We start from the raw sequence: 27,974 nt of genomic DNA on the forward strand, positions 1-27,974 counted from the left end.
CAACAGAAGAGTCAAAGAGTTCAAGAATCAAAGAAGCCTAATCTAGAGGAAACCAAGGTGGTTAACTAGGAAGGCGATGACTCCATTGGACATTTGATCCTTTGATCTATCAAGACAAATGCAATGCAAACATCATGTCATCCATAGAAGCACTTATTTATATCCTAGTAAGATGGGTAAGAGTATTTTTAGGGATATTATGAGTTTATGTACGAACTACGTTTGACCTGAATTCCCAAAAAAGGATACATAAGCAGCCTATGTCGGCTTCGGTCAATCCCTTAGAAAAATTTATCATTTCCTTTTATGTACGAACTACGTTTGACCTGAATTTTCAAAAAAGGGATACATAGGCGGCCTATGTCGGCTTCGGTCAACCCCTTAGGAAAATTATTATTTTCTTTTATGTACGAACTACGTTTGACCTGAATTCCCAAAAAGGGATACGAAGGCGGCCTATGTCGGCTTCGGTCAACCTCTTAGGAAAATTTATCCTTTTCTTTTATATACGAACTACGCTTGACCTGAATTCCCAAGAAAGGGATACGTAGGCGGCCTATGTCGGCTTCGGTCAACCCATTAGATTTTTTCTATGTATATCCCTAGCGTAGTCTTGAACTGCGTTTGACCTGATTCCTGCTTCAACAGGATACGTAGGCGCTCCAATGGATCGGTCATATAACCCCAGGAAATGAAAACTGGGGTAGAATTTTTGAGAAGAAATCTCAAAAATTCACAAGAGAAGATCAACGTCCAACAAAGAGAAAGAAGATCAGCAAAGGCTTCAGATCCACTCAATATGATATCATCTCAGACTACTTTAAACGGGGCAGAAATTTTGAGGGAGGCCTCAAAATTTTTACCAAATACTGGAATATATTTCAAATTCCCCAGCACCAGAGGTTAAAGCCAAGCTTTTGAAGCTACCAATTGTGACAAAGTCTATGTAGACTTAATTTCTGGCTATGACAGAACTATTTGAAGAACCCTCCAACAATGATGATGAGTTTTGAAAATCCTCTATCAAATATAGCCAAAATCAAGAGGCAGATGTTCGTTGAGCTATTACATGACATGACTGGCAGAGATCTTTTAAAGTTTATATAAGCTTTCGAAACAATCAAGAATCTATACAAATCTTTATTTAGTATTTGCCTAGACATCAATTGGGATGGAGAGTCATAGGTGGAAGTCCTAACATAATGAAGTACCTGAAAGATGGCGAGGGGCAAATCAAGGATCGAAAGAGGTCAACACGGAGTAGTCTCACTCAAACTAATTATTTTTTTGTGGATGCAATGATCGATACACAAAAATGAGTGTTTCTTTCGAAAAATCCCCAAGAAAGTCGGGAGCCATAACAGAGCATATAGTAATAATGGTACTTTTTGGGTAGCCCAAAAATTGGGTCTAATACCCATTTATTGAAAACCTTTTGAATTGACCATCTCATTTCTTGATATCATGGAGGACAAACAAAAGTGTCTTGCCAACTTTATAAATATTGTATTTAGAATTTTTTTTAAAAAACGGTCGCTAGCAAAAGCGACTTTGTGTCTACTAATCGTCTACCTTGAGTACAGGTACGTGTAGCAAGTAAGACGCAGACAAACAAACTCAGGTGAAATTATTTTAAATTGCCAAGAGGGTCATTGCATATCATTGCCAAGAAAGCCATTGCATATCATTGCCAAGAGGGCCATTGCATATCATTGCCAAGAGGGCCATTTCGTGTCATTGCCAAGAGGGCCATTGCATATCATTGCCAAGAGGGCCATTGCATATCATCATCATACAATATCTGTTGACACGCTAGATAGAAATGCTGGCGTCGAGGGTATCATCATCATACAATATCTGTGATGCGCTAGACAGAAATGCTGGCATCGATGGTATCATATCATTTAATATCTATTGATGCGCTAGACACAACACTGACATCGAGGATATCATCACCATTCAATATCTGTTGACACCTTAGACACAACGCTGGCATCGAGGATATCATCAGCATTCAATATATCTATTGACACACAAGACACAATGTTGGCGTCAAGGATATCATCATCATTCAATATCGGTTGAAAAACTAGACACAATGTTGGCGTCGAGGATATTATCATCATTTTATATCTGTTGACAAGCAAGACATAAATGATGGCATCGAGGATATCTCATCATTTTATGAATCAACACCTGAATACATCGAGAGCACACCATTTGAAGGGACGCCTTTTAGTCGCTATCTAAGGATGAATGATATATAAGATTTCCTAGAAATTGACAATTTGAGGGTTATCTATAAGTCATATTAGTTGAAATAGGATAGTGTAAAACATCACTTATGAGTTGGTAGCCTGTAGGTCATCCATAATCCACAACATCCTAACCTGATAGTATGCAAGATCGTCCAAAAATCAATAGTTCAAAGGTTATCCATAAGTCGCAACTAAATCCTTACCGGAGAATATTCAAGATTATCAAATTGATACGTCCAAGGGTTCTCTATAAGCCGCGTCATATCCAATATCGATTATGTGCAGGATTACCTAAAGACTAACAATTTGAGGGATTATCTATAAGTCATATTGTATCCAAGGTCGGATGATGTGCAGAAACACCTGAAAGCTAGACATTGGAGGAATATTTGTAAGCCATCTCTTATCCAAAGTCGGATAATGTGTAGGATTACCTAAAAGCTAGGAATTCAAAGGATATCTGTAAGTCGCCTCGTATCCAACATCAAATAATGCATAAGATTATCCAAAGATTGAAAATTTAAGGAAAATTTATAAATTGATCATACGCTATAACCAGAGAGGTTATCATTCCACATACAACAAGTGATATAGGTAACCAAAAGGTTTTTCACACCAGCACAAGATTACACAGTTGTAGGGACCGTTCTGTATAAAGTATCACCGGTGTCCAAAAGGGCCACCCCACTTTGAAGACATATTTAATCAATAAATGTCATAATTATACAACAACTAAGAGGGTTGTTGTGTTTGTTATTTCTAGTTATTTCATTCCAAATAGGTACACAAAGAGATAAATCTGCTTCTCAGGCGATAACTCATGTAGAGATATAGTAAAAGACTATATACCTCTTTCGTGAATTATGTTTAGCACTAACACTTTTTGCTTGAAGCATTAGCGAGAGAATCTGAGAGGATGAAAATCTCAAATCAAAACCACAGGTGAGGATGACTTCAAATAGGACGCAGCACAATGTGGAACTCTTTCTTAGCAGTAAAATGGGACATAGTCTAAAGAGAGATGTCAAACTCTTTGGACGCGAGATAAAGGATGATCACCACCACCATCCAACCACACCCCTGTTAGAAGGCATGTGGGTATTTCAGGATATTCTGGTTTTAGCTTCACCTTTGGAATATTTCTAAACTCCTGCCGAGGGTAACCTTCTCTTCCTTTCAAAGTCGGGTGGCAATACACTTAGAGTTTTGGAAATTATGTCCAGTTAAGTTCTTTCCTATGGATGTGAAGGATCCTACATTCATGGTTAAGAGGTTACAAGACTCTTTTCCGCAACTCGATCAACTTGTCACTCATCTCGAGCCAAAGATCATCTGAAATAGAAGACTATTTTTTCTACCGATCGAGTCGAACTACAAGCAGTTTGATTCCTTGAGTTTCGGGGATATATAGGCTGAACTCTATGTAGAAAAGTCGACTGCATTCCAACCTCCCCCCAAAATCCCTCTATTCTCCAGCCTCTCGGTTTAACTAAAAACTCTGAAACCGTGATTGTTGGTGAATTTTCTTGAAAATCATGCTTTAAATCAAGCTTTATGAACTACAAGTGACCTGAATTCTCATGTAACCTGAGATATGTAGGAAACCTGATACCAAGGTTCGGCCATAACTATGAAACTCGTGCGAAAACCAACCTCCTCCAGATTCAAATTTGTGGTCGGACAAAAATTAGAAACGTCAACCTCCCTTTGCCCAGGATTACTCACATCCATCCTACCCAAAAGAAGAGGGCAGTTGTTGACACCTAATTTTTGCCCTCCATAATCCAATTTAATTTTGAGTTTCTTCGATTTTCAAATAAAATCACAACAATTATTTTTTCCAAATAAATGCATTTTAAAATAGGTATTTGGTCTAAATTTGTCATTTAAATGATAATTATATATTTTCGTATTTGCATTTACGAGATTGTATAAATGATGTCATTTAAATGAACATTTTCATCAAAATTGAACTTTGAATTAAGGATTATTTGAAAAATAAATTTAAATAATTAAATCTTGATTTAAATATAATTTATTATTACAAATAATTTATTTGGAGAATTACTTGTTTGGTTTTATTAAACCAAGAAGCTCAAGATTTAACAAGGGATTAATTTGCATCTAATATCAATTGAATTTAGTCAATTTATTTAAATTTGAACCTTAATTGAAATAATTCGTCCATAATTTCAATGCAATTTGTCTATTGAGTTTAATTAGGCTAAATTTTAAATGAAATGGCCTAAAGTCTCTTTCTTTTTGACTATTAAATAAATAGCCTAAACTATCCATATCCTAATTTAATTGAGGGTTATTTTAAATTAACCCCTAATTTCCTGAGGCCCAACATGCACTCCAACCCATTAAAACCCACCTAACCCTCTCAACAGCCCAATACATACCACCCGCGACCAGGACCATCCCAATTCTCTTATCCCTTATTTCCTTTTCTTCAAACCAAGGGAAAACCAAAAACAGCAGTGGACGTGTACAAGCAGAAGAAAAAATCCCACATCACAACTTTATCAACCCATCCCGAACCAACCCGTAACCTGCCATCCTTAGCCCTCACCATGCGTCCCACGCAAACTCATTTGTGAAAGCCTAGAAGCTTCCAAAAATTGGTGAGTTGGCTTCTCCAACGAATCAATTCTGCAAATCTCAGGTACCATGGTACGAATTCGTACCTATCTGGTAGATTTTCATTGGTTTGGGGTACATTTTGATTTTCCCAATTTGTTATTGGTCCACCCATTTTGATTTGAGAAGAAAAATTCAAAATGGAGTACCATTTTTGCAGATGAAAACCAAACCAAAATAAAAGGGGAATGGAAATTTTGAATTTCAAAATCTCCTTCAAAAATCCCCAATTTACCCCCCAATTCATCTTCTATATAAAGACCCTTGGGGTCACAGTTTAGGGGGTTGGAAAAATTGAAGGCTGGTGGAGGGTTAGAAAAGTTAGGGTTTGAAAATTGTTTGAAGAAATTAGGTCGAGAATTTTTCTTTTGGTTTTGAGAGTTTTTGTTCTAGGGTTTTAAATTGGGGAATTTTTCCTTTTCTTTTCCTCCTAGGTTCTCTGTGAGGAGTTCTCCTAAAAGCTGGAAAGGGAGAAAATTTCAGGGCTTGAAGGAGGAGGGTTCAAAACTTCTAGGGTGTAGAAATCTAAGGAGAGAAGAATTTTAGTCACTATTTAGGGGATCTTCTTGATTCTTTTCTTTCTCTTCTGGAATTAGAAATTCTTTGGGAAAAATTCTAAGTGGTGGTAGTTGCAATCTTGACAAAATTTCGAGTCGTGTTTGCTGCCACGAAATAGGTAACTCCCCGTTCCATCGAATTTCGTTCATTTCTCCTTCATCTCAATCTTCTGTAGTTATAAGTTTTATAACGATATTGCTTGTTAGGTTGCCTATTGTTAGAAGTTTTGAAGACTGTAGGTTGTTGGCTTAACGAAAAAAAAATATTATTGATTGATTTTTGATCGAATACTCTCATGTTTGTGTAACAACTTAAGGTTTGTGCAGCTGACCTCGTTAAAGTGTCGTGAATTAATAGTCTTCAGGTTGATAATATGTGGTTTTAGATGACTTTATGTCAAATTTCATGTTTTGATCATTTTCATTTTCGGATTGGTGGTATTCGGTTGTAGCTGACTTTACAGTAAAGTTGCATGTTTTGACGATTTTTGGGCTGAAGGTATATTGTTATAGTTGATTCCTATGTTAAAGTTTGGTGTTTGGTTAGTTTCATTTCAACGGTGCCTTGGTTTTGTAGTTGAGGATTTTTGCTTTGATCTTATTCAATAGTTCGAACCAAGGGTGTTTTGTGCGTATTTGACTTCATCATGTTTGTCGTCATTAGTTGATGTTGTTGAACTAGTAGTGTCATTAATCGGACTTCCTCTTGAGTCTTTGGCTTCTCTTATGACAAAGAACACGAGGATATGTCTGATAAAAGTAGTGAATCCCATGATTCCTCGATGATCGTTTTGACTGTTAAAACTCATTTTGATTTTGTCAAAAGAGGATGAGGTTGATATTTGTGCCCATCTATCTCCCTTTTGGCTTTATTTTTTCTCTTGAACTCGTTGCCAATATGTGGTCGGGATAGGGAGATGGATGCGCTAGTTGCGAATTTGGAGTAAGTCTTTTTAAAGAAAATAGTCTAATTTTGTTTTCTTTACATGAACGGAGTGTCACAGTTTTTGGTTTCTTTGAATATCTGCTGATTGGATGAAATTTATGTTTATACGTCCACCTCGCTTATTTTCGTGTTCACTCTGTCTCTTGACTAGGATGGGGGGGAAGGCTATGTTTATTCACGCAATCCCCGAAACAACTAGCAAATCATTTTCTCTTCATCTCTACTAACTTGAGAGTCTCATATAGTGTGGTATAGGTTGGTTTATTTGAAGTGCATGACTGCATTTCGATTTTAGTGTTGGAAATTAATAGTGTTCTTGATTTAAGTGAAACCCTCTTTGCTTTTGTTGATTAGATTGTCCTGTATACACTGTACAACATACAAGAAAAGAGGTGAAACAAATTTATCTTGGTTCATCTGGAGCATAAATTTAAGTATCTATTTTTGGGAATTATCTTCAACTCTTCAATTTTGTATTCCAGTTGAATGGTTTGATAGCCAACTGATACAATTTTCTTAGTTTCTGTGTATTCCTTCTCATAAGTAAGCACCGGAACCTATCATTTTGTCAGAAGGAATGGATTGTGATTTACTATTAATGTACGGTCCTTTAACAAATATTATAGCATCCCTCTACTACAACAAAAAAAACCAACATTACGTCCTATGGTTTCATCTAATGGTCATCACATGCGATTAGGAAAAGTGAACTTTTACTAGAATTCTTTCATGCATATGCATACTTTTATGCCAAAGTCCAGCATAATATGGTGTGTTCTCTTTGATCTCTATGTCATGTCGCATATATCACTAATCTAGTAGCTAAGTTTCCTTTTATGTATCGAAATAGTGATTTTTTTTAGCAGCTTTGAACTTTCTGAATTTTTTTTGTTATAAAAGTAATTCATTTTTATGAACGCGTATTAATTCATATATCTTTTCTTTGCATGCACCTCCCTTGGAGCCCAAATGGGCTTCTCTCTTTGCATTTCATAAATGGGCTAATGAGGCCTATCCTTCCGAGTCAAGCCCGGATGAATGCCCAAAGTTGAGCACGTGGCATATGGATACGAGAAGTCGAAAGAGGAATAATGGATTAAAATCCCATCTTTGAAGTGGCCAAGGTATTAAAACGTTTCTTTTCTTTTATTTGTTTATTCATTTTGTCGTCTTTTATTTATTTGTTCCTTTATTTCATTTGGGCCTCGAAGCCAAAGTTGTAAATTTAATGCAGGTGGAGCGAGACTCGAGCCAAAGGCTCGAAAACTAGACTAAGACAGGTGAAATGGGTTAAAAACCCAACTAGATTAGGACAGGGCCGATGGTTTGGGCTTGAAAGCCTAAATCACTACTTCCCCGCTTTTCTCCCCTTTTCCTTTCGTTTACTTATTTACATGTTTCTTTGCGAACTTAGTTAAAATCCGTAACTAAGTCGCCTAAAAACTGGTATTGCATAAACACTAAAATATCACTAAAATTACTTTTCTTTGCAAAAATCAACTTTTTTCCAAAGTTAGTCAAAGATAAATTTCAAACAGTCCGGATAACCGCAAGTTAGTGGACGTTTTAGGTGCCTAACACTTTCCTAAAATGTTAATAGGAACCGCTTATCTAGAATCTCTAATTTAAAACGATTTTCCTGTTTTGAATTGTTTGAAGTAACTTTTATAAAGGTTTCTTAATTCCTTTTCAAAATTAAGTGGCGACTCTCAAAAGTCAAAATTTTCGCAAAACAGATTCTATTTTAAGTTCGAAAGGATTTTTATTATTAAGTGATAAAAGATAGAATTTATTTTAAAAAGGATTCCTTTTCAGTTGAATTCAAAGTCGCCACTTGGCATGGGTTTGGTATGCCAATTCACCTTTGAACATCCTTTTCAAATCAATTTGACTCTTCAAAAACTGATCCATGAACAGAGATTCCGGTTAAGAAATTCTGTTGACAGAGGGAAAGGTGTTAGGCACCCCTCGATCCCGTAGCTCAATCACGATCGCTATATAGAGTGTATCAACTAGTACAACACTATGAAATGAATAAACCACATAAAATAGACTAATTTTACACTATGAATGTATAAACCACATAAAACAAACAAATCAAACAAAGTTCAAAACCAAAATAAAGTCCAATCTGAGTTATACAGTCCAAAAATAAAAAATTACGAAAATGTAAATTTTATTTTAAACTAATCCTAGAGTAAGCTCCTTTACCATATGCTTTGAGACTTCATCATGAACCTCCTTTGCGTATATGATACGTCGAGGCATTCTCTAGGAAATAAGTATAATATGACCTCGGGACATTTCTCGGCGAATGAATACATTTGATGAAATTTAATAAAAATGAAGAAATCATTCAACACAGACATTCACACATTCAATGATATTGAATCCTATGAATTTTTTACCTCGAAACCTTAAATTTACCTATCAATTTCAGCCTAAAATATGATACTATCGGGTTCAACAGGAGTGTTCATTTCAAGTCGTATAACCGTCAATGAATCAAACTAATCAATATTCACCTTTATTAATTTTCAATTCCCATTACTCTTTTATTCTCGAAGTACCAATTTTAAATCTCAAATGAGATATCATTTTATAGCACAATACATAACCAATGGAACCAATAATAAATTAACAGCAAGAAACTATTCACCACCAACAAGGATCAAACAACACACGATATTCAATCCAACACACTAAATATAATAAACAATGAAATAAAAAGATGAAAAAGAATAGAATTGGACCTCAATTATCAATTTCGATATATCAAAGATAGAATCGCGTTTGAAAAATCTTGATTTGAACCTCAATCACGAATTAAGCTACCTCGATATATCCTTTACTATTCATCAGCTACACGAACCAATAATTTCACAAGAAAGATAGACTCTCACCGACTTAACAATCTGGTCACTGGGTTTTGTGGGTTTTCCAAAAAGATGGAAGACGGACTATGGTTCACGGATGATTATCGATGGAACATTACCGAAATCACGTGTATGGGGATCATTTTGGTAAAAAATTAGGAGTGGCAGGTCATTCTCCAGCAAAATTTGCCGGAATAGTAACAGCGGTGGGGTTTTTTGTCTCTCTCTGTGTTATGATCTCTCTCGCCTTAATCTTTTGATTCTCTCTATCTCCCTTTCTCCATCTCTATCTCTCTAAATTCAAATTTATCTCGACCTATTAATTTAATTTCCCTCTGTGTTATTCCCATCCCTTTTTTCTATGGGTATGTTGTGTTTTCCAGTGGGGTGTGTGCCTTGGTGTGGTTATATGTGTGTGTATAAACAATAGAGAAAGTTTGTGTGTAATAGCCTTAGGTGTAGGTTTCTAATGGAGAAGTTGGAGGTTATATGTATGCTGTTGATGGAAAAAAATGAACAAAAAAATGGAGTTTGTGTGTCTTTTTCTCCTGATGATATGCATGAATCAATATCCTCTAAGGTAAGTATGTGAATTATGTATATAGTGACAGAATAATTCCAGTATGTGAATTATGTATATAGTGACAGAATAATTCCTGTGGGTCCACTTCTATTTTGAGTGTGATGAATGTAGGAATCTTTTTTTAGTGTATTTTAGTGAGTTAAAATATAGAAAACGTGTTGGGGTGGTGATATGGTAGGGGTAGGGGTGGTAAGGTGAGGGTAGGGGTAGTGGGGTAGGGTAGAGGATGAGATAAAATTTGTTATCAATTTGTTGAGAGTTGGTTGCTAATTTTTTCATTTTATGGAAAAATTATCAACCAAAAGGGATTTATGGTAAGGTGGTAAATGAGTAAAAATGATTTTAGGGAAAGACATAATTACGTGTCCAAATCATGCCCTTTTTTGGGTATAAACACAGAGTTTTCAGAGAAATAAATTAGACAACGGATGTAATTTTGTCCTGACTGTTATTCAGAAGAAAGAAACAGAAGGAAGGAGGTAAACCGAGTCTTGATTTTGTGCATCCTACCTATCCCAAGTTGTGTGAGAGTCAAGTCGCAGGTATCTCAAAGGGTTGGAAGGAAAGAGACTATATCGAGTTGGGGAGTCAAGTGAGGTCCATCGAGGTTCCGGTCCGTAGTTCTGTCATTGCATCAAAAATAAATATTACAAGTTAAAACATAAATGAAATTACAAAAGTCTTATCTATTCAACTTCCCTTGACTCTTGATTTACTATTTCATCACCCTATTCTTCAGGTGGTCTCCTGACTTGTAATTTCTTCACTCTATTCTCCAGGCGGGCTCCTGCCTTGCAATTTCTTTAACTTGTTGATTTGCTTTTAATTTTTTCAGCGCGGGCTCCTGGCTTACAATTTCTTCAATGTTGCTTGGCTTTTAATTTTTTCACCCTATTCTCCAGGCAGACTCCTGACTTGCTATTTTTCAATATGTTTACTTTCAATTTCTTCACCTTGTTGCTTGACTTTCAACTTCTTCACTTTGTTGCTTGACTTTCCATTTATTCACTCTATTCTTTAAGCGGACTCCTGAAATCACATCAAAATTAGAAAGAAAATTATCCCAAACAAATGTTATTACATAGAGAGATTTCATTCGCTAGAAAAGTGAAGTTCCAAACAAAATTAATTAAATTTTTTCCCCAGTTTAACATCAGAGGACTTTTGTGAATGTCAAATCCAATCATAATTACTTGTATGTTGCAAGGATGAATCAAGACTCTGACCAAGAAACGCATCTCTTGATATTAAAATTAAATGACCAAGACTAGAAAGTGCGTCTCGTAAGAATTAAAGTGAGCAATTCCGGCTAGAAAGTACGTCTTCTAGAGATAAAGTTCAAATTAGGAAGTGTGTCACCTGACAAATAAAAATTGACAAGGAAGTGTGTCTCCTAAGGGTTAAATGCAATAATTCGACCAGAATGTACATCTTTTAGGAATCAAGGGGACTCACTCGATCAAGAAGTATATCTTCTAGGAATCTAGGGGAATGACTCGACTAGGAAGTACATCTCCTTAGGAATTAAAGAAATGACTCAAGTAGAAGGTACATCTTCTTAGGAATCAAAGGAATGACTTGAATAGGAGGTACATCTTCTTAGGAGTCAAGAGGAATGACTCGACTTGGATATACATCTTCTTAGGAATCAAAGGAATGACTCGACTAGAAGGTACATCTTCTTAGGAATCAAGTAGAATGACTCGACTAGGAAGTACATTGTCTAGTAGTCAAAACTTAAGTTATGAAGTACATCACCTAACAAGTAAAATTAGAATCATCCCTTCAAGGAAGTGCATCTCCTTACCAATGCTGCTTGAATCACCAAAACAAGGAAGTGTGTCTCCTTATCAATGCCGTGAATTACCCAAATAAAGAAGTGCATCTCCTTACAAATGCCGCTTGAATTACCCAAACAAGGAAGTGCGTCTCGTTACAAATGCCGCTTGAATTACCCAAACAAGGAAGTATGTATCCTTATAAATGCTGCTTGAATTAACCAAACAAGGAAGTGTATCTCCTTACGAAAACTACTTGAATTACCCAGACAAGGAAGTGCATCTCCTTACGAATGCCGATTGAATTACCCAGACAAGGAAGTACATCTCCTTACAAATGTCGCTTGAATTGCCCAAATAAGAAAGTGTGTCTCTTTACAAATGTCTCTTGAATTACCCAAATAAGGAAGTGTGTCTCCTTATAAATGCCGCTTGAATTACCAAAATAAAGAAGTGCGTCTCCTTACAAATGCCGCTTGAATTACCCAAACATGGAAGTGCGTCTCCTTACAAATGCCGCTTGAATTACCCAAACATGGAAGTGCGTCTCCTTACAAATGCCACTTGAATTACCTAAGGAAATGTGTTTCCTTACAAATGTCTCTTGAGTTACCTGAACAAGGAAATGTGTATCCTTACATATGTCACTTGAATTACTCAAACAAGGAAATGCGTCTCCTTGCAAATGCTACTTGAATTACCCAAGAAAATGCATCTTCTTAGAAATGTTGCTTGAATTACCCGAACAAGGAAATATGTCTCCTTACATATGCTACTTGAATACCTAAACAAGGAAGTGTGTATCCTTATAAATGCTGCTTGAATTACCCAAACAAGGAAGTGCATCTGCTTACAAATGTCGCTTGAATTACCCAAACAAGAAAGTGCGTCTCATTACAAATTCCACTTGAATTTTTCAAGGAAATGCATATCCTTACAAATGTCACTTAAATTACCCATACAAGGAGATGCGTCTCCTAAAGATATTGAATTATGAGTTTACTGTGGTTTTGATTAACAAACCTATGCAGCAACATTGCTTCTTGTATTTGTAAAAGTGAGAAATTATGGCCTTTGATTGTTTAGGATTTGAAATCCTTGATTTGAAGGTAGCATGTGTTCCTGTTTCATACAAAGAAAGCCTATAAGTTTAAAAACACGGTGGCTGGGTTATGGCTTTAGCTTTTGCGAGAATCGCTCTTGCCCCCATCACATTTAATCTTGCTACCAACCATTAGCATATGCCATTGACTTGCTGCATCATTAACCCGAATTCAGATTATTAAGAGTGACTCTGAAATAAATGCGGTTATCTCTGCTTTTCCATATTTCTCAGATACACCTCTTGAACCTTGGTATTTCCAAGGGTTCCCAGACTTGCCTATCGACAAAACTTTCTGTATGACTTATTTCAGCTCATAATCATATCTTTTTTATGTGTTGGTTTTTTATCTTGCTTTGTGCAATTAAAGCAGCAGATAGCTAGTTTTGAAATCCTTTCTCATTTGTTTTGACATGGACTTGACTCAAAAACAAGAGAAAGATGATAATAAATTTTTATTTGGATAACTGACTCAAGAAAAGAAAATAAAAATAAAGAGGAAAAAATGAATGTCCGCATTTGAAAAAGAGAAAAGGAAACTCATCTGAAAATAATAGTCAACTCTAATGATTATGACATGAATTTTGGATTAAGCTATCCGATCTTTTCATCCGAACTTTCCACCAATTAGTTGAGTTAATGGCCCCGAAACTAAGTTACTTCCCTGGGTCAGTTGCATTCAACGACATCATGATACTATTGTGTTTAACAACATCAATACTTATTCCAAATTAAATAATCATCAACAAATTAAAATAACCAACATTCATTGTCACACCCTTTTTTCAACCAAAATGAATTCATTTTAAGATTGAAAGGTTTTTTATTATTAGGTGACAAAATTAAAATTTGTTTCGAAAAGGACTTTTATCATTCAAAACTCAGAGTCGTCACTTGACATAAGTCAGGTGTGCTAAATCACCTTTGGAAATCCTTTTCAAAATATTTTTGACTCTTTTAAACTGATCCACGAACAGAGATTTCGATTAAGGAATTCTATTGATCGAGGAAAGGGTGTTAGGCAACCCTCGATCTCGTGGTTCGACAATGGTTACTTCGTGAATTATATCGGCTAATTTTATACTATGAATGTATAAGCCACATAAAACAAGCAACAAACAAATCAATCAAAGTTCAAAACCAAAATAATGTCCAGTCCGAGTTATACAGTCCCAAAAATAAAAATATCAAAATTTAAATCCAATTTTAAACTAGTCCTAGACTAAGCTCCAATGCTTTACCTAGTGCTTCGAGCCTTCATCACGAACCTCTTTTGCGTACATGATACATTAGGGCATTCCCCGGTGAATAAGTGCAATGTGACCTCAAGGCATTCCCTGACGAATGAATACATTTGATGAAATATAATAAAAATCAAGAAATCATTCAACACAGACATTCACACATTCAATGATATAGAGTCCTATGAGTTACCTACCCCAAAACCTAAAATTTGCTTATCGATTTCAGCCTAAAACATGTCACTATCGGGTTCAACAACATAATCAGTGTTTATTTCAAATCGGATAATCATCAATGAATCAAACTAATCAATATTCACCTTTGTTAATTTTCAATTCCTACCCCTCTTTTATTCTTGAATTACCAATTTAAAATCTTAAACGAGATATCTTTTTATCACACAATACATAACCAATGGAACCAACAATAAATCAACATCAAGCAACTATTCACCACTAATAAGGGTCAAACAACACACTATATTCAATCCAACACATCAAATGTAATAAACAATAAAATAAAAAGATGAAAAAGAATAGAATTGGACCTCAATTATTGATATATCAAAGATGGAATCCGTCCAAAAAAAAACCCCAATTTGAACCTCAATCACGAACAAATGAGCTCGATATATCCTTTACTATTCATCACCTACACAAACTAATAATTTCACGAGAAAGACAGACCCACACCGGCTTAACAATCTGGTAACTGGGTTTTGTAGGTTTTCCAAAGACATGAAAGACGAACAATGGTTCACAAATGATTATCGACGGAATATCGCCCGAATCAAATGTATGGGGGTCAGTTTGGTTAGAAATCAGGAGTGGCAGGTCATTCTCTGACAAAAATTCACCTGAACAGTAACAACGGTGGGATTTTTCGTCTCCCTCTGCATTCCTATCTCTCTCGCCTTTTCTCTTTTGATTCTCTCCATCTCCCTCTCTCCATATCTAACTCTCTAAATTTAGATTTATCTTGATCTATTATTTAATTACCTCTCTATTTTTATCTTCCCCTTTTTGTGGGTGTGTGTTGTGTTTTTCGATGGTGTGAGCCTCAGTGTGGCTCTGTCTGTATAGGAAAAATTGGAGAAAGTTTGTGTGTAATGGCCTTGGGTGTATGTTTCCAGTGGAGAAGATGGTGGCAATGTGTATGTTGTTGATGGAAAGAAATGGAGGTTGTGTGTCCTTTTCTCCTGATGGTGTGCGTGAATCAATATCCTCTAAGGTGGGTGTGTGAATTGTGTATATAGTGATAGAGTAGTATGATGGAATAATCCTTGTGGGTCCCGCTTCTCTTTTGTGTGTGATGAATGTGGGAATCTTTTTTTAGTGTATTTCTGAGTGGAGATATAAAAAACGTGTTGGGGTGGTGACGTGGTAGGGATAGGCGTGGTGAGATGGAGGTGTGAGTGGAAATATAAAAAACGTGTTGGGGTGGTGACGTGCTAGGGATAGGGGTGGTGAGATGGAGGTAGGGGTAGTGGGGTAGGGTAGGGGATAAGATAAAATTTGTTATCAATTTGTTGAGTGTTGGTTGCTATTTTTTGTCATTTTATAGAAAAATTATCAACTAAAAAGGGTTTATGGTAAGGTGGTAAATAAGTAAAAATGATTTTGGGAGGGACAAAATTATGTGTCTACATTCATCTTTATCAATTTTCAATTTCCGCCCTCTTCATTCTCGACCCCATGATTAAACAACTCTTATATAAAATCAACCAATCAAACCAAGAAAATTATGAAAGCTCAAAGCATATTCAAACACACCACAAAATCATATCATCAACCTATCGAATTAAATAAAATAAAGAGAAGGAGTTGAAGAGTTGGACCTTAGAAGAAGCTTTCAAAATCGATGTATTACTACAATTAAATATGGCAAAACTCGCGTTCGAAACCTCGAGTCGAACTTCAACAATGGCCAATCTCAGTTTTCATTTTTCTATTTTTGCCAATTGCTAGCACGGTTTCGGGTAGGGTTTTGGGAAAATGGAGCTAGTGACGTCGTTTGCTGGCAAATTTTGTCAAAAAAGGGGATGGTGTAGATACGTGATGTGATTTGGGTCAAAACAGAAGTTGGGTTCACTGATTCCACTTCACCAAAACTCCAGCAAGCTCAGCAATAGCAAAGAAACAGAGAACCATAGCTCGAATTTGTGCGACAGCAGCATTTTTCAGAGAAGAACTCACCGAAAAATTCAGCTTTTGTCTGCTTTTCTCTCTCTATTTCACCTTCTCTTTATATCCCTCTACATTTCAACTCTTTTTACTGGTTTATCCTATTTGCTCCCTATTTCTCCCCTCTCTCTCAATTTCTATTCTCTGTCTACCCAGTTTGTGTGTGTACGTATCATGGTGGGGGTCTTTTTCTCGGTGATGGTGTGTGTATGTATATGTGATGGTGTTTTGGAATGGATGAGTGTGTTAATTATTACTGTGTGTGAATTATGAGAGAGGTATGTGTGCGTTAATGGCAAGATGAATGTGTATGTATTGTGAGAGTGTAGTCTTTTCCTATATGTGTTATAGTGTGTGTGTTAATTGTGAGATGTAAAATATGAGTGTGGATTGTTGAGTGGGAAAAAAGGTGTCAAGCGGGTGGGTCTAGGGGTACATGGGATAGGTAGGGGTATGTGGGGTAGGGGGTTGGGGTGGTTTGGAATTGGTGAAATTTATTAGGATTAGGTGTCAAATAATGGTTTTGAATTTGTTATTTTCTTGTGTAGAACTTATCAAATGATTAAGGGGGTGTGATAAAACGGGGTAAATGGTAAAATTTGATCTTGGGAGGGTCAAAATTAGAGGCTTACACCTTTGAGACCACAATACACCGCATCCTTATCGATCTAGATATAGTGAGTGACCAACGAAATCCGAATGCCAAAATCCTTACAATGGAGATTCAGCCTCCAAGGATCAGTGTCTTCTCGCTTGACAAAAGGGCTGTTTTCCAAATTTCTTCATCATGAAGAATGGTTGAGAAATAGAAACCAAAGCCGTCATTTGAAATTTCTTGGGCAATGGTTGAAAATAGAAACCAAAGCCGTCATTTGAAATTTCTTGGGCAAGGTCATTAATATGAATGTTCCTCTGCTGAAATCCGCAATTCATTAGGAAATTGCGCCTACCGAATCTTCTCACACTAAGGGATGTCTTAGCAATTGGAGTGTTCCATCTTGTAGATTTAGCAACGTCTGCTACACGTGTGGCTACTGGGAATGGGTAAAGGATGTGGCTGCGCCAAATTTTTAATTTTGATGATTTTTCTTTATAAACATGTATGACTGTGTAGCTGACCCTGTTTTTTTTTTTTTTTTTTTTTTTTTTTTTCAGATTTGTGCAGTTTCACTAAAACATTCCTGTCTTGGTGTAGGAGCATGTAAACTATGAGCGAATTGACTCTGTAGGCTTAAGACTCAAAAGACCAGCATATCTAAATATCAAGTCAAAGCACCTTCTGGATTAACAAAAATTTATTTTTGAAGTCGATCTATGACCTGACCTATTTGACCTGACCTATTTTCTAACATATTTCCATAATATTATCAAAATATTCCTGTCTTGATGTAGGAGCGTCCAAATGATGAGCAGCTTAATTTTGTCAAAACCAAACTTTGAAAGCTACAACATATCCAAAAATTAAGGCAAAAATACATCCTAATTGACCGAAATCAATTTTTGAAGTTGGCATACAATCTTGCCTGTATTACATTTGCATAATTTCACCAAAATGTCCTCATCTTGACATAGGAGCTTCAAAATCACGAGAAGCTTGATTCTATAGAAACTATACATGGATGGCCACAACATACACAAAAAACACGGCAAAACTCCTTCTGTATTAACGGAAATATGTCGGAAAAAAGTGAATAATAAAGAAAAATGAAATATATAAAATATAGAAAATCATTGAATTTGTGTATTCACAAGAGATTGACCGAATCAAGATATATTTGGGTGTTAGCAAAAAGCCGGAATATCATTAAAGGAACTTAAAATTATTTAAGTGTCCTACTTGATAGTTGAACCGATAACTAGTAGCGCAGCCACATGTAGATTAGGTATTATATATATTAAGAATTATACGAATTATATAAACTAAAAGTTATTGTTCATACATATTTATATTACATTATTAACGAAATTTTTGGTTTTGCCGCCACTGCCCATGACCTGTAAATAGCAATTTTGTCCTCTTTGTTGGTATAATTAAAGTTTCTTTGTGCTTAATTTTCCGACAAAAGAGAATTCAACAAACATCAAGATCTCTTGAGATGGTCTCTCAAACATGATTATACAAACTACCCTGCATTCTAGATTTTTTATTATTTTGAATTTTTGAAAAAAGTTTTGCATGTGACATATTTTTAATGACATTTTCTTATAGGAATGGCATATTATATTTTTATTTGTCCAGATAAGTAAGGACATATAAAATGAAAATTAAAGAAAGTACTTTACCATATAAATCATGAGTTTTTTTTAACTATAAACTCATGATTAATGTTTAGGTGCAGATCACCGCAGATCACCTATATATATCTTTTGAAAGAGTGAGTTATCCTTCTCTTTGAGTTTTTCCAAATAATATGTGACGTACTATTATATTTTTTATGCTTCTTACGTAAATGCATCAAAATTGTATTTATATCATATAAATATTGTAGAAGTATGCATATATGATGTATAATTATATGTAGGAGATGTGTATATACTCATATACATTGTAATACAATATTTATACAGTGCAATAGTTCATCACCCTCAACAAGCTGTTTTTCTTTTTTCAGTCTCGACCAGTTTAAAATATTCTTATCTTCATATTTTATTTATGGTTGAGTTACATTATTTTGGATATATCACATTTTCTGGATTCATCACATAATTTTACACTTATACATCATATTCTTCCGTGCATCACTTAATTTTACCTGAATACATCACATTCTCTTGTGATGTACTCGAGCTTTTAGGTAAAATTAGAAATTTATGTAATCATTTAAAAGGATTGAAATTTTAAACAATTATGATAAGTTAAGTAGTGGTATGATATAATAGTATAACGCCATTGTCATTCGTCAAATGAAATTATCCCAACGTGATGTTTCACACCTTTTTAAGGCGTATACATACATGTTGTTGGAATATATATATATATATATATATACATACATAAAGCCTCATCTTGTCAAGACTACTTAAAGAAGCTAATGAGCAACACTCATTACAGACTACTTACAATGTCGGAACATCTAAAGTTAGAAAGGATGATTTTCGGGCCTCACAATCTCATCAGTTATGAGCCATCCAACCTGATTTTCAAACTTAGACCAGATGTAAGGGTGGACAAATAACAGAGACATGTGAAAGTTGTCCATTCTATACTATCTTCGTACATTTTGATTTGCCAAAGCATGGACCTTTTTCCAACATCTACAAACAGACCAAGATCAAGCTTTATCCAAGAAATTAAAAACCAACATGTTATCCAGAATCATAAATAGATCAAAAATGATTCAAGACAACAGCTAGAAGAGATAGTAGATGTGGATAAAGATATACAACTTTTTCAACAGAACAAACTAAAATTATTAAGCACTGAGACTCTATATAATGAAGGAATATTTTCAATAGTACAATTATATAAACATTATAGGGAAGAACAAATGTGCATTATTGGAAAAGCTAGCGCCAGTATAAACCTAATAAGTTCAGAATCTTTAAAACAACTTGCAAAATCCAACATGAGCCTCATGCATATGGGACTCAAAGTAGTAGGTCTAAAAGGACTAACTAGGAAAAATCTAGGAGCTAAAATATTTGTTACAATATATGATAATATATGGTCATACTCTAAAAGATCTATCATAGGAATAAAGGAAGTAGACATGCCAACAAATGGAGGAATTTATTTTTTGCAATCCAGACTATATGATAAATTCTTTAAAATTTGGAAAAATATAAAGATAGGTATTCAGACTAATGGATTTGAAGAAATGAATAATGAGAATAATTTATTAATATGTGTAGGATTTATAGAAAAACTTGCCACTAATAGTAGTGCAAAATTTAGCCTAAAGATAGATGATGTAGTAAGTTTAATGGAAAATAAAGGTATTTAATTAATGAAGCCCCTAAAGATGAATTCATAAGACTGTGCAGGGTTATAATGGAACTTGGAAAAATTTACTAAGAATGAAACACTAAAGACAACAAATCATTTAATGTATACAAATAATAAAGAAGAAACTTCAGTAAGATTACAGACTACCAATACACGAATGAAAAGGAAACCGATGAAGAAGTTGAAGAATGTGAAAGTACTAATTTTAGAAATATAGACATATTAGAAGAAGATTTTGAGGTAAATAAAGCTATAATGAAAGCAGAGGCCCTATGCAAAATAAATAATGAAAAAACGTTCAAATGTATAGGCTGTAAAATGGGAAATCTTAACCTCATCAAAGCTAAAAAATATTTTGTAAAGTGTGAGCTGAGAACCAATGAGTTAAGAACCAATAATTATGGTTATACACATAAAAACAAATGAAAAGAAGAAGATTCAAAAATGATTTATAGTATAGATGAGATAGAAAGTATAAAAGAATTTATGGAGAGTGCGATGAGTACCGCAAGCCCTTTCTAGAGAACAGCCGGTATGGAAAGAGTAAATGTAACAAAAGGTAATTTACCAAGATATTGTATTTAGAGTAAACCCTAAATAACAAATAGAACAAGACATAAAAACTAGAGGAAAAAGAATGTCAATAGAAGAACCCATTAGATTACAAGAAGGTGGAAGGAAAAATTTCAAATTTAGCAGCTCATGACCCTAAGGCATGGAATGCTGTAATAGACATATAGAAGAATGTAGTTGTAGCAGACTTACTACATACAACATACACAGGGTAATCAAGAACTAGATGCAGAAATTATGTATAAATTGTTATATTAAAATAGAAACACACCACAGATTCACATAAAACCAAGAACACCTATAAAGTAGAGGAATATGCGAGAGGAAAGGTGCGTACCTTTGTCCTCCATTGTATCACATAACTGAAGACGAACAAGGTTGAGTCTTCCTCTCCTTTGCTTATGATGACTAGTAGATTATGGGAATACATCTTATGTTATAGCTAGGAGAGGGGACGTAGCCTTATATTTATAGGATTAAAATCCTTAACCTAGTGCACCCCCCATTATGGGCTCATAGGTCTACTACAAGCCTACACTATTTCCAGCCTACATCAATAACATGAAATGGATACAGGCCTATATGGAAGCCGCATGAATACACGGCCTGTGTCTTGTCCAACAATGAATAACATCAATCCATTTTACTTTAACGTAATTAAAAAGTTCATGTTAAGTCCTTATAAAATAAATAATAACATTCTCCCACTTGGACAACGTTAACTTTTAAAGAAAAGTTTTGGAAAACTTATTTTTATGAAAATGACTCTCGGGCTGAATAGACAGTGGCCATAAGTATTCAGTGGTGGAATGCCATCTCCAACATAGTTCAGTCAAGCAAAACATAACTGTTGAACTGCGACAGTACTTGCTTCAATCAACGACACAAGACCAGTCCACGATTACTAACACTGAAGTTTTGTAGACATAAACCAAATGATGTGGTAGTGCTACAAGAAATAGCCAGCATTGACTCCAAATCAAGGCTATTTCATTGTTAGTCCTTCAAAAGATTTTTCATATCAATATGTATGATTAAAATCAACATGCGTACCATAGAAAAATTGTCACCGTAATTTTCTGTTTCAACAAGCGTGAGCACTAAAATAACATATGCTCCACCAGAAAATCTTGATTTTTAAGGTTCAACATGTGCAATATTATAATGCCCCAAATCTGGTACCCGAAATGCTACACGGTGTTCATGACCCCGAAGGACCACAAGCTAACCTATGGCTGATATTTGTACATGTATACTGCATGAAATACTAAATAATATGGAAACATGAACTGAAAGGCCATAAGGTTCAAAACTGTAGCATAAGATCTGATAAATCATAATATATGAATGGGGTATGAAATACCCAAAATGATTGGAATAAACTAACTGATCATAATAAACTGGAGAGCCTCTAACTGACTGAACTGTCTGAATGAGGAGTTGATGGGACATGTCCCCAACTAACTCCAACTAATAAACTAATCAATGGGATAATAGAGAAATAATCATATCCTCAAAGGATGAGGACTCACTACTAACTCCGACTGCTGATATCTGGAATCTACTGATACTCTGGTGCTCGTATCTCTGAACCTATGGTATAAGACACCATAGCATGAATGCGTTAGTACTTTAAATATACTGGTATGCTTGTGAGGTAGGCTAAATGCATGGGGTTCATGTGCATGAACAATAATAAAAACAACTAACTATCATAACTGACACTAATACCGTGATAACATGATTACTAAATCTAAATACTGATAACATGACATACTGATACTGATATAACTGATAACATAAGTGACTGTATCTGACAGTCTTAATTCTGATGGAACTAGCTGAGTTTAGTGAGTAGTTATCTAACCGACATGCCCCATATGCACTATAATTACTGAACTGGGTTCCAATCTGTACCCTGATTGGAAGGGTGTCAATATCGTGTCACTGGTAAGAACAGCATATGAGTAACCCTCATATAACAGGTAACTCTAGTGAGAAAGGTGGGAACCCTCATATAACAAGTTAATCCACCTCATCTACCCTCATATATCAGGCTATGATGTCTCAACCTATGTTGGCTTCATAGTTTTGGAATGCAAGGATTGCTTCTAAGAATCACACCCTCATATAACGGGTGAGTTTTCATCCTTGGGTTCACTCGATGCTAATTCATACTCCCATCTGAATGGACACTGAACATGATTTACTGAACTGAACATGGACTGAGTTACTGAATTCTGTTAACGGACAGAATACTACTAATATCTGACAACTAACTGAGTTCATGAGTCGTGAATATTTCTTGAGTCATTAGACTGTCTGAAGTCTAAGGATCATAGATTGACTGAGAGTATCATGAAAATATGACATAGCTCTAGGCACACAACTAATATTGTGGGTACAAGTACCCCTAGGACTTGATAGAAAGAAACTGACAAAGTATGTCTTACTTGAACACATGACTAACACCATAATCTATAATTTATATATTGAAGCATTTCATAAAACATGGGATATGCATAAAGTTTTACATACATGGGGATTTCATGATATCATGCTAATTGGGCATTTTCCTTCATCTGGGCATTAAATCAAACACATGGTAGACATAGTATGTGTAAACAATATTTTACAACAATTAAATATTATGGTTCAATTCTAATTTCATCATTCAGGGGTTTAATTATAGGTTTACATGGACCTACACATATACTAATCAATTTTACATGAAATATCTATCACCAAATATGGATAAAGATTCAATTGGTCATTTATCAACATGAACAATAGCAGCCCAACATGAAATTCATAAAGGAAAATCCATAAACTTGAACTTAGAAAAAGGGCTTTTGGGCTTCATGGACGAAAGGAGTCCATGAATGAACACTATGTACACCTGGTTTGAGTTTCTTGATGTTCTTGAACTTGAGGAATTTGGATCTCTGAGTTCTTGGAGAAGATTTAAATTTGATTCTAGGGATTAATCTTAGAGAGAAAAACCCTAGTTTTGTTGTTGTTGAAATAATAATAAAAAAATAAACTGAGGTTGGATATAACTGGGCATATATAAGTGGGTGGTAAATGACCAAAATACTTCTGTTAAAATGACTTATAATAACTGAACAAAAAGTACGACGGCAGGGTGTGACGGTCCGTACTGGGTCGATCGTCCATCGAACTAGGACCAGAACTGGGACTTACTGCCATGGAGCGACGGTGGGGTGCGATGATCAGTCGCTAGGTCGATGGCCCATTGGACCTCTCCATCATACTTAGACAAAAAATTGATTCACTGCCTCGATGCGACGGTAGGGGATGATCCGTTACTAGGTTGACGGTCCGTCGGACCTCGTCGTCGTACTCATCTAGAAAATTGAATCACTGTCTCGATGCGATGGTCATGGTCGAAGTTCCATTGCTAGTCCGATGGTCCGTCGGCCTGCACCGTCGAACCTAGGTGGTTTTTCTGCCTTCTTTATTTCGGCCATAACTTCCTCATCTGACACCGAATTTTGGTGAAATTGGTATTGATGGAAAGCTTATTCAATTTTCCACATGACAGAAAGTGAAAATCTAAAAAATACCACGTGTACAAAAATGGATTTGTATTTTAAAGCACATTCTAACATCCTTGAGATGATTTCAAACTAGGAAAAAAATATGGGTATTACAATGCCCTTGAGAACATTCGTCCTCGAATGACATTGACAGTGAGGGGAAGAACTTAAACTGACGTACATACTAAGCATGAATAACTGAAACATGATCTCTTAACTGACATGACTGATAAACTGAACATAATATAATAAACATATATAGCTGTTACATGTATAGCTAATTCATGAATGCATAACTGAGTGTTTTAATAAACTAAGTTTTCTTACAATGAGAATGCATGTCTGATGCATAATTATATAATTGAACTGATACATGAAAGCATGACTGAATATGTAATGGTACTTGATATCAAGTTTGTGATGAACACTGAAGCTTAAGGAGAACTATTACCTTGAGCTTGATCTGAGTTGGCAGAGAAGAGGTGAGGATACTTGGTATGCATGGTTTCTTCTGCTTCCAAAGTAGCTCCCTCAACAAACTGATTTCTCCAAAAAACTTTGACTAGAGGGACTTCTTTGTTCCTCAATCTAAGAGTCTGATGGTCTAGGATTTTGACTGGAAACTCTTCATAAGAGAGGCTATTCTAAACATCTATGCTCTGAATAGGGACTACAACTGTTGGGTCACCTATGCACTTCTTGAGCAAAGAGACATGGAAAATTAGATGAACTGAGGCTAGATCTGAAGGTAATTTGAGCTAATAATCTACCTTGCCGAATCGACTAAGAATGTTGAAGGGACCGACATAACAGGGACTGAGCTTTCCCTTCTTGCCGAATCTCTTTACTCCCTTAATGGGAGATATATTTAGATAGACATAGTCACCAATCTCAAAATCGAGTTCTTTTCTACGAACATCTACGTAAGACTTTTGTCGGCTCTAAGCAACTCAGAGTCTTTCTCTGATCAACTGGACTTTCTCTAAGGCATCAAATACCAAGTCAGGCCCTATGACTGAGGCCTTGCTAACTTCAAACCAACCGTTTGGAGATCTACACCTCCTACCATAGAGAGCTTTGAATGAAGCCATCCAAATACTTGAATGATAACTGTTATTGTATGCAAACTCAATCAAAGGCAAGTGGTCATCCCAACTACCCTTGAAATCAATTGCACACGCCCTTAGCACATCTTCTAAAGTCTAAATGGTCTTTTCTACTTGACCATCGATCTGAGGATTGAAGGCTATACTGATATGAACTTAGATACCAAAACTCTTTTGGAATGCTTTACAAAAGTAAGAGGTGAACTAGGTACCTCTATATGAGATAATAGATAATTGAACACCGTACAATTTTACCAACTCTATGATGTAGAGTTTGGTGTAATCCTCGGCTGAATAAGAGGTATGAACTGGAAGAAAATGGGCTGATTTGGTCATTCTATGTACGATGACCCAAACTGAATTATGCTAAAGACGAGTTCAAGGCAAACCCATCACAAAGTCCATGTTCACTTCTTCCTACTTCTAAGAAGGAATAATGAACTCCTGTATAGGACCACTAGGCTTATGATTCTCTATCTTAACCTGCTGGCATGTAGAGCACTTAGCCACAAACTCTGTAATGTCTCTCTTCATCCTAATCCACCAATAGATCTCGCACAAGTTGCGATACATCTTTGTGGCCCCTGGATGAATAGAGTAGTGTACACTATGCACTTCTACAATAATTTGCTTCCTTAGTTTATCTACACCTAGAACACAAAGACGACCCTGACAACGAAGAAAACCATCTCTCTCTTGGGAGAAAACCTCTATTTTCTAATTCTGGATTAAGTCTTTTAACTTGACAAGGCTGGGATCTCTATCTTTCTTTTCTTTACCTCGAAAACTAGAGATGGTTCTGAACTACTTTGAACCCATACATTACCCTCTTCTATATCGACTAAGTGAACGCCTAGTCTAGAAGGATGATGGACTTCCTGAGCTAACTTCTTCTTACTGTCTTCAACATGAGTAACACTACCCATAGACAGTCTATTGAGAGCGTCGGCCACTACATTGGCCTTTCTCGGATGATAAAGGACACTCATGTCATAATCTTTCAAGAGCTCTAATCACCTTCTCTGACGAAGATTAAGATCTTTCTGAGAAAAGACATACTAAAGACTCTTATGATCTGTGAACACATATACATGAACACGGTAGAGATAATGCCTCTAAATATTCAAGGCAAAAACTACAACTTCTAGCTCAAGGTCATGAGTAGGATAATTCTTCTCATAGGGTTTAAGTTGTCTGGAGGCGTAGGCTATGACCTTACCATGCTGCATGAGGACACAACCCAAACCTACTCTGGATGCATTACAATATACTACGAACCTATCTGAATCATCTGGAAGAGCTAAGATTGGAGCTGAGTTGAGTCTAGTCTTCAACTCCTGAAAACTCTTCTTGCAAGGATCTGACCATTGAAACTTGACTTTTTTCAGAGTTAATATGGATATAGGGGACGCAATAAAAGAAAATCCTTCAACAAACCACCTATAATAGCCAGCCAGACCCAAGAAACTCCTGATATCTAATGAAGAGACAGGGTGAGGCTAGTTTCTTATTGCTTTGTTCTTTTGAGGATATACTCTAATACCATCACCAAAAATAATATAACCAAGGAATGCTACTGACCTTAACCAAAATTTGCACTTACTAAATTTGGCGAATAGGTGATGAGTTTTGAGGGTCTAGAGTACTGTTCTGAGATGGTCTGCATGATCGCGCTCACTGCAGGAATAGACTAGAATATCATCTATGAATACTATGACAAATATGCCCAAGTAATACTTGAACATGTGGTTCATCAAGTCCATGAAAGTGGCTGGGGCATTGGTAAGACCAAAGGACATTACTAGAAATTCAAAGTGACCATATCGAGTACGGAAAGCTATTTTTGGAATGTCACATTCTCTGACTCTGAGCTGATGGTAGCCTGATTTGAGGTCTATCTTAGAGAAATAACTGGCACTTTGAAGTTGGTCGAATAATTCATCAATTTTGGGAAGTGGATACTTGTTCTTTCCCATAACTTTATTGAGCTGACGGTAGTTAATGTACATTCTGAGAGAATCGTCTTTCTTGTGCACGAATAATACTGATGCGCCCTATGGGGAAACATTGTGCCTGATGAATCCCTTATCTAAGATATCCTTCAATTGTTCTTTCAGTTCTTTTAGTTCTTCTAGTGCCATTTTGTATGGTGGAATAGAGATAGGCTGAGTGTCTGGAATAAGATCGATGTCGAAGTCTATTTCTCTTTCAAGAGGAATTCCTGGAAGATCTTCGGGAAAGACATCTGAATATTTATTTACAACTGGAACTAATTCAAGACTGGGAGTCTTGAAATGAGAGTCCTTAACTCAAACAATATGATAGAAAAATGCCTTAGATATTATTTTCCCCGCCCGAAGGTAGGAAACAAGCTGACCTCTGAAAGCAGATACGTTACCCTTTCACTCAAGGATGGGTTCATTTAAAAACTAAAACTGGACTATTCTGTTTCTGCAGTTGACTATGGCATAGAAAGAATAAAGCCAATCTATGCCGAGAATGACATCAAAATCAGTCATCTTTAATTCAACCAAGTCTGCTGAAGTAACTTTCTAGAATATCATAACCGGGTAGTTCCTGTATACCCACTAGGCTATAATGGTTTTACCTACTGGGGTAGA

General features: G+C 35.8%; 1 long non-coding RNA gene across 1 annotated transcript; it reads left to right on the forward strand.

Moving 5' to 3' along the window:
• The first annotated feature begins 4,657 nt into the window (after positions 1-4,657).
• On the forward strand, positions 4,658-17,474 carry LOC107850519. Its single transcript, XR_001668641.2, has 2 exons — positions 4,658-7,528; positions 17,324-17,474. It is a non-coding gene; the product is annotated as an uncharacterized LOC107850519 (long non-coding RNA).
• The last annotated feature ends 10,500 nt before the right edge of the window (positions 17,475-27,974 follow it).

This window comes from Capsicum annuum, chromosome 12, assembly GCF_002878395.1.
Source record: "Capsicum annuum cultivar UCD-10X-F1 chromosome 12, UCD10Xv1.1, whole genome shotgun sequence".
NCBI lineage: Eukaryota > Viridiplantae > Streptophyta > Magnoliopsida > Solanales > Solanaceae > Capsicum > Capsicum annuum.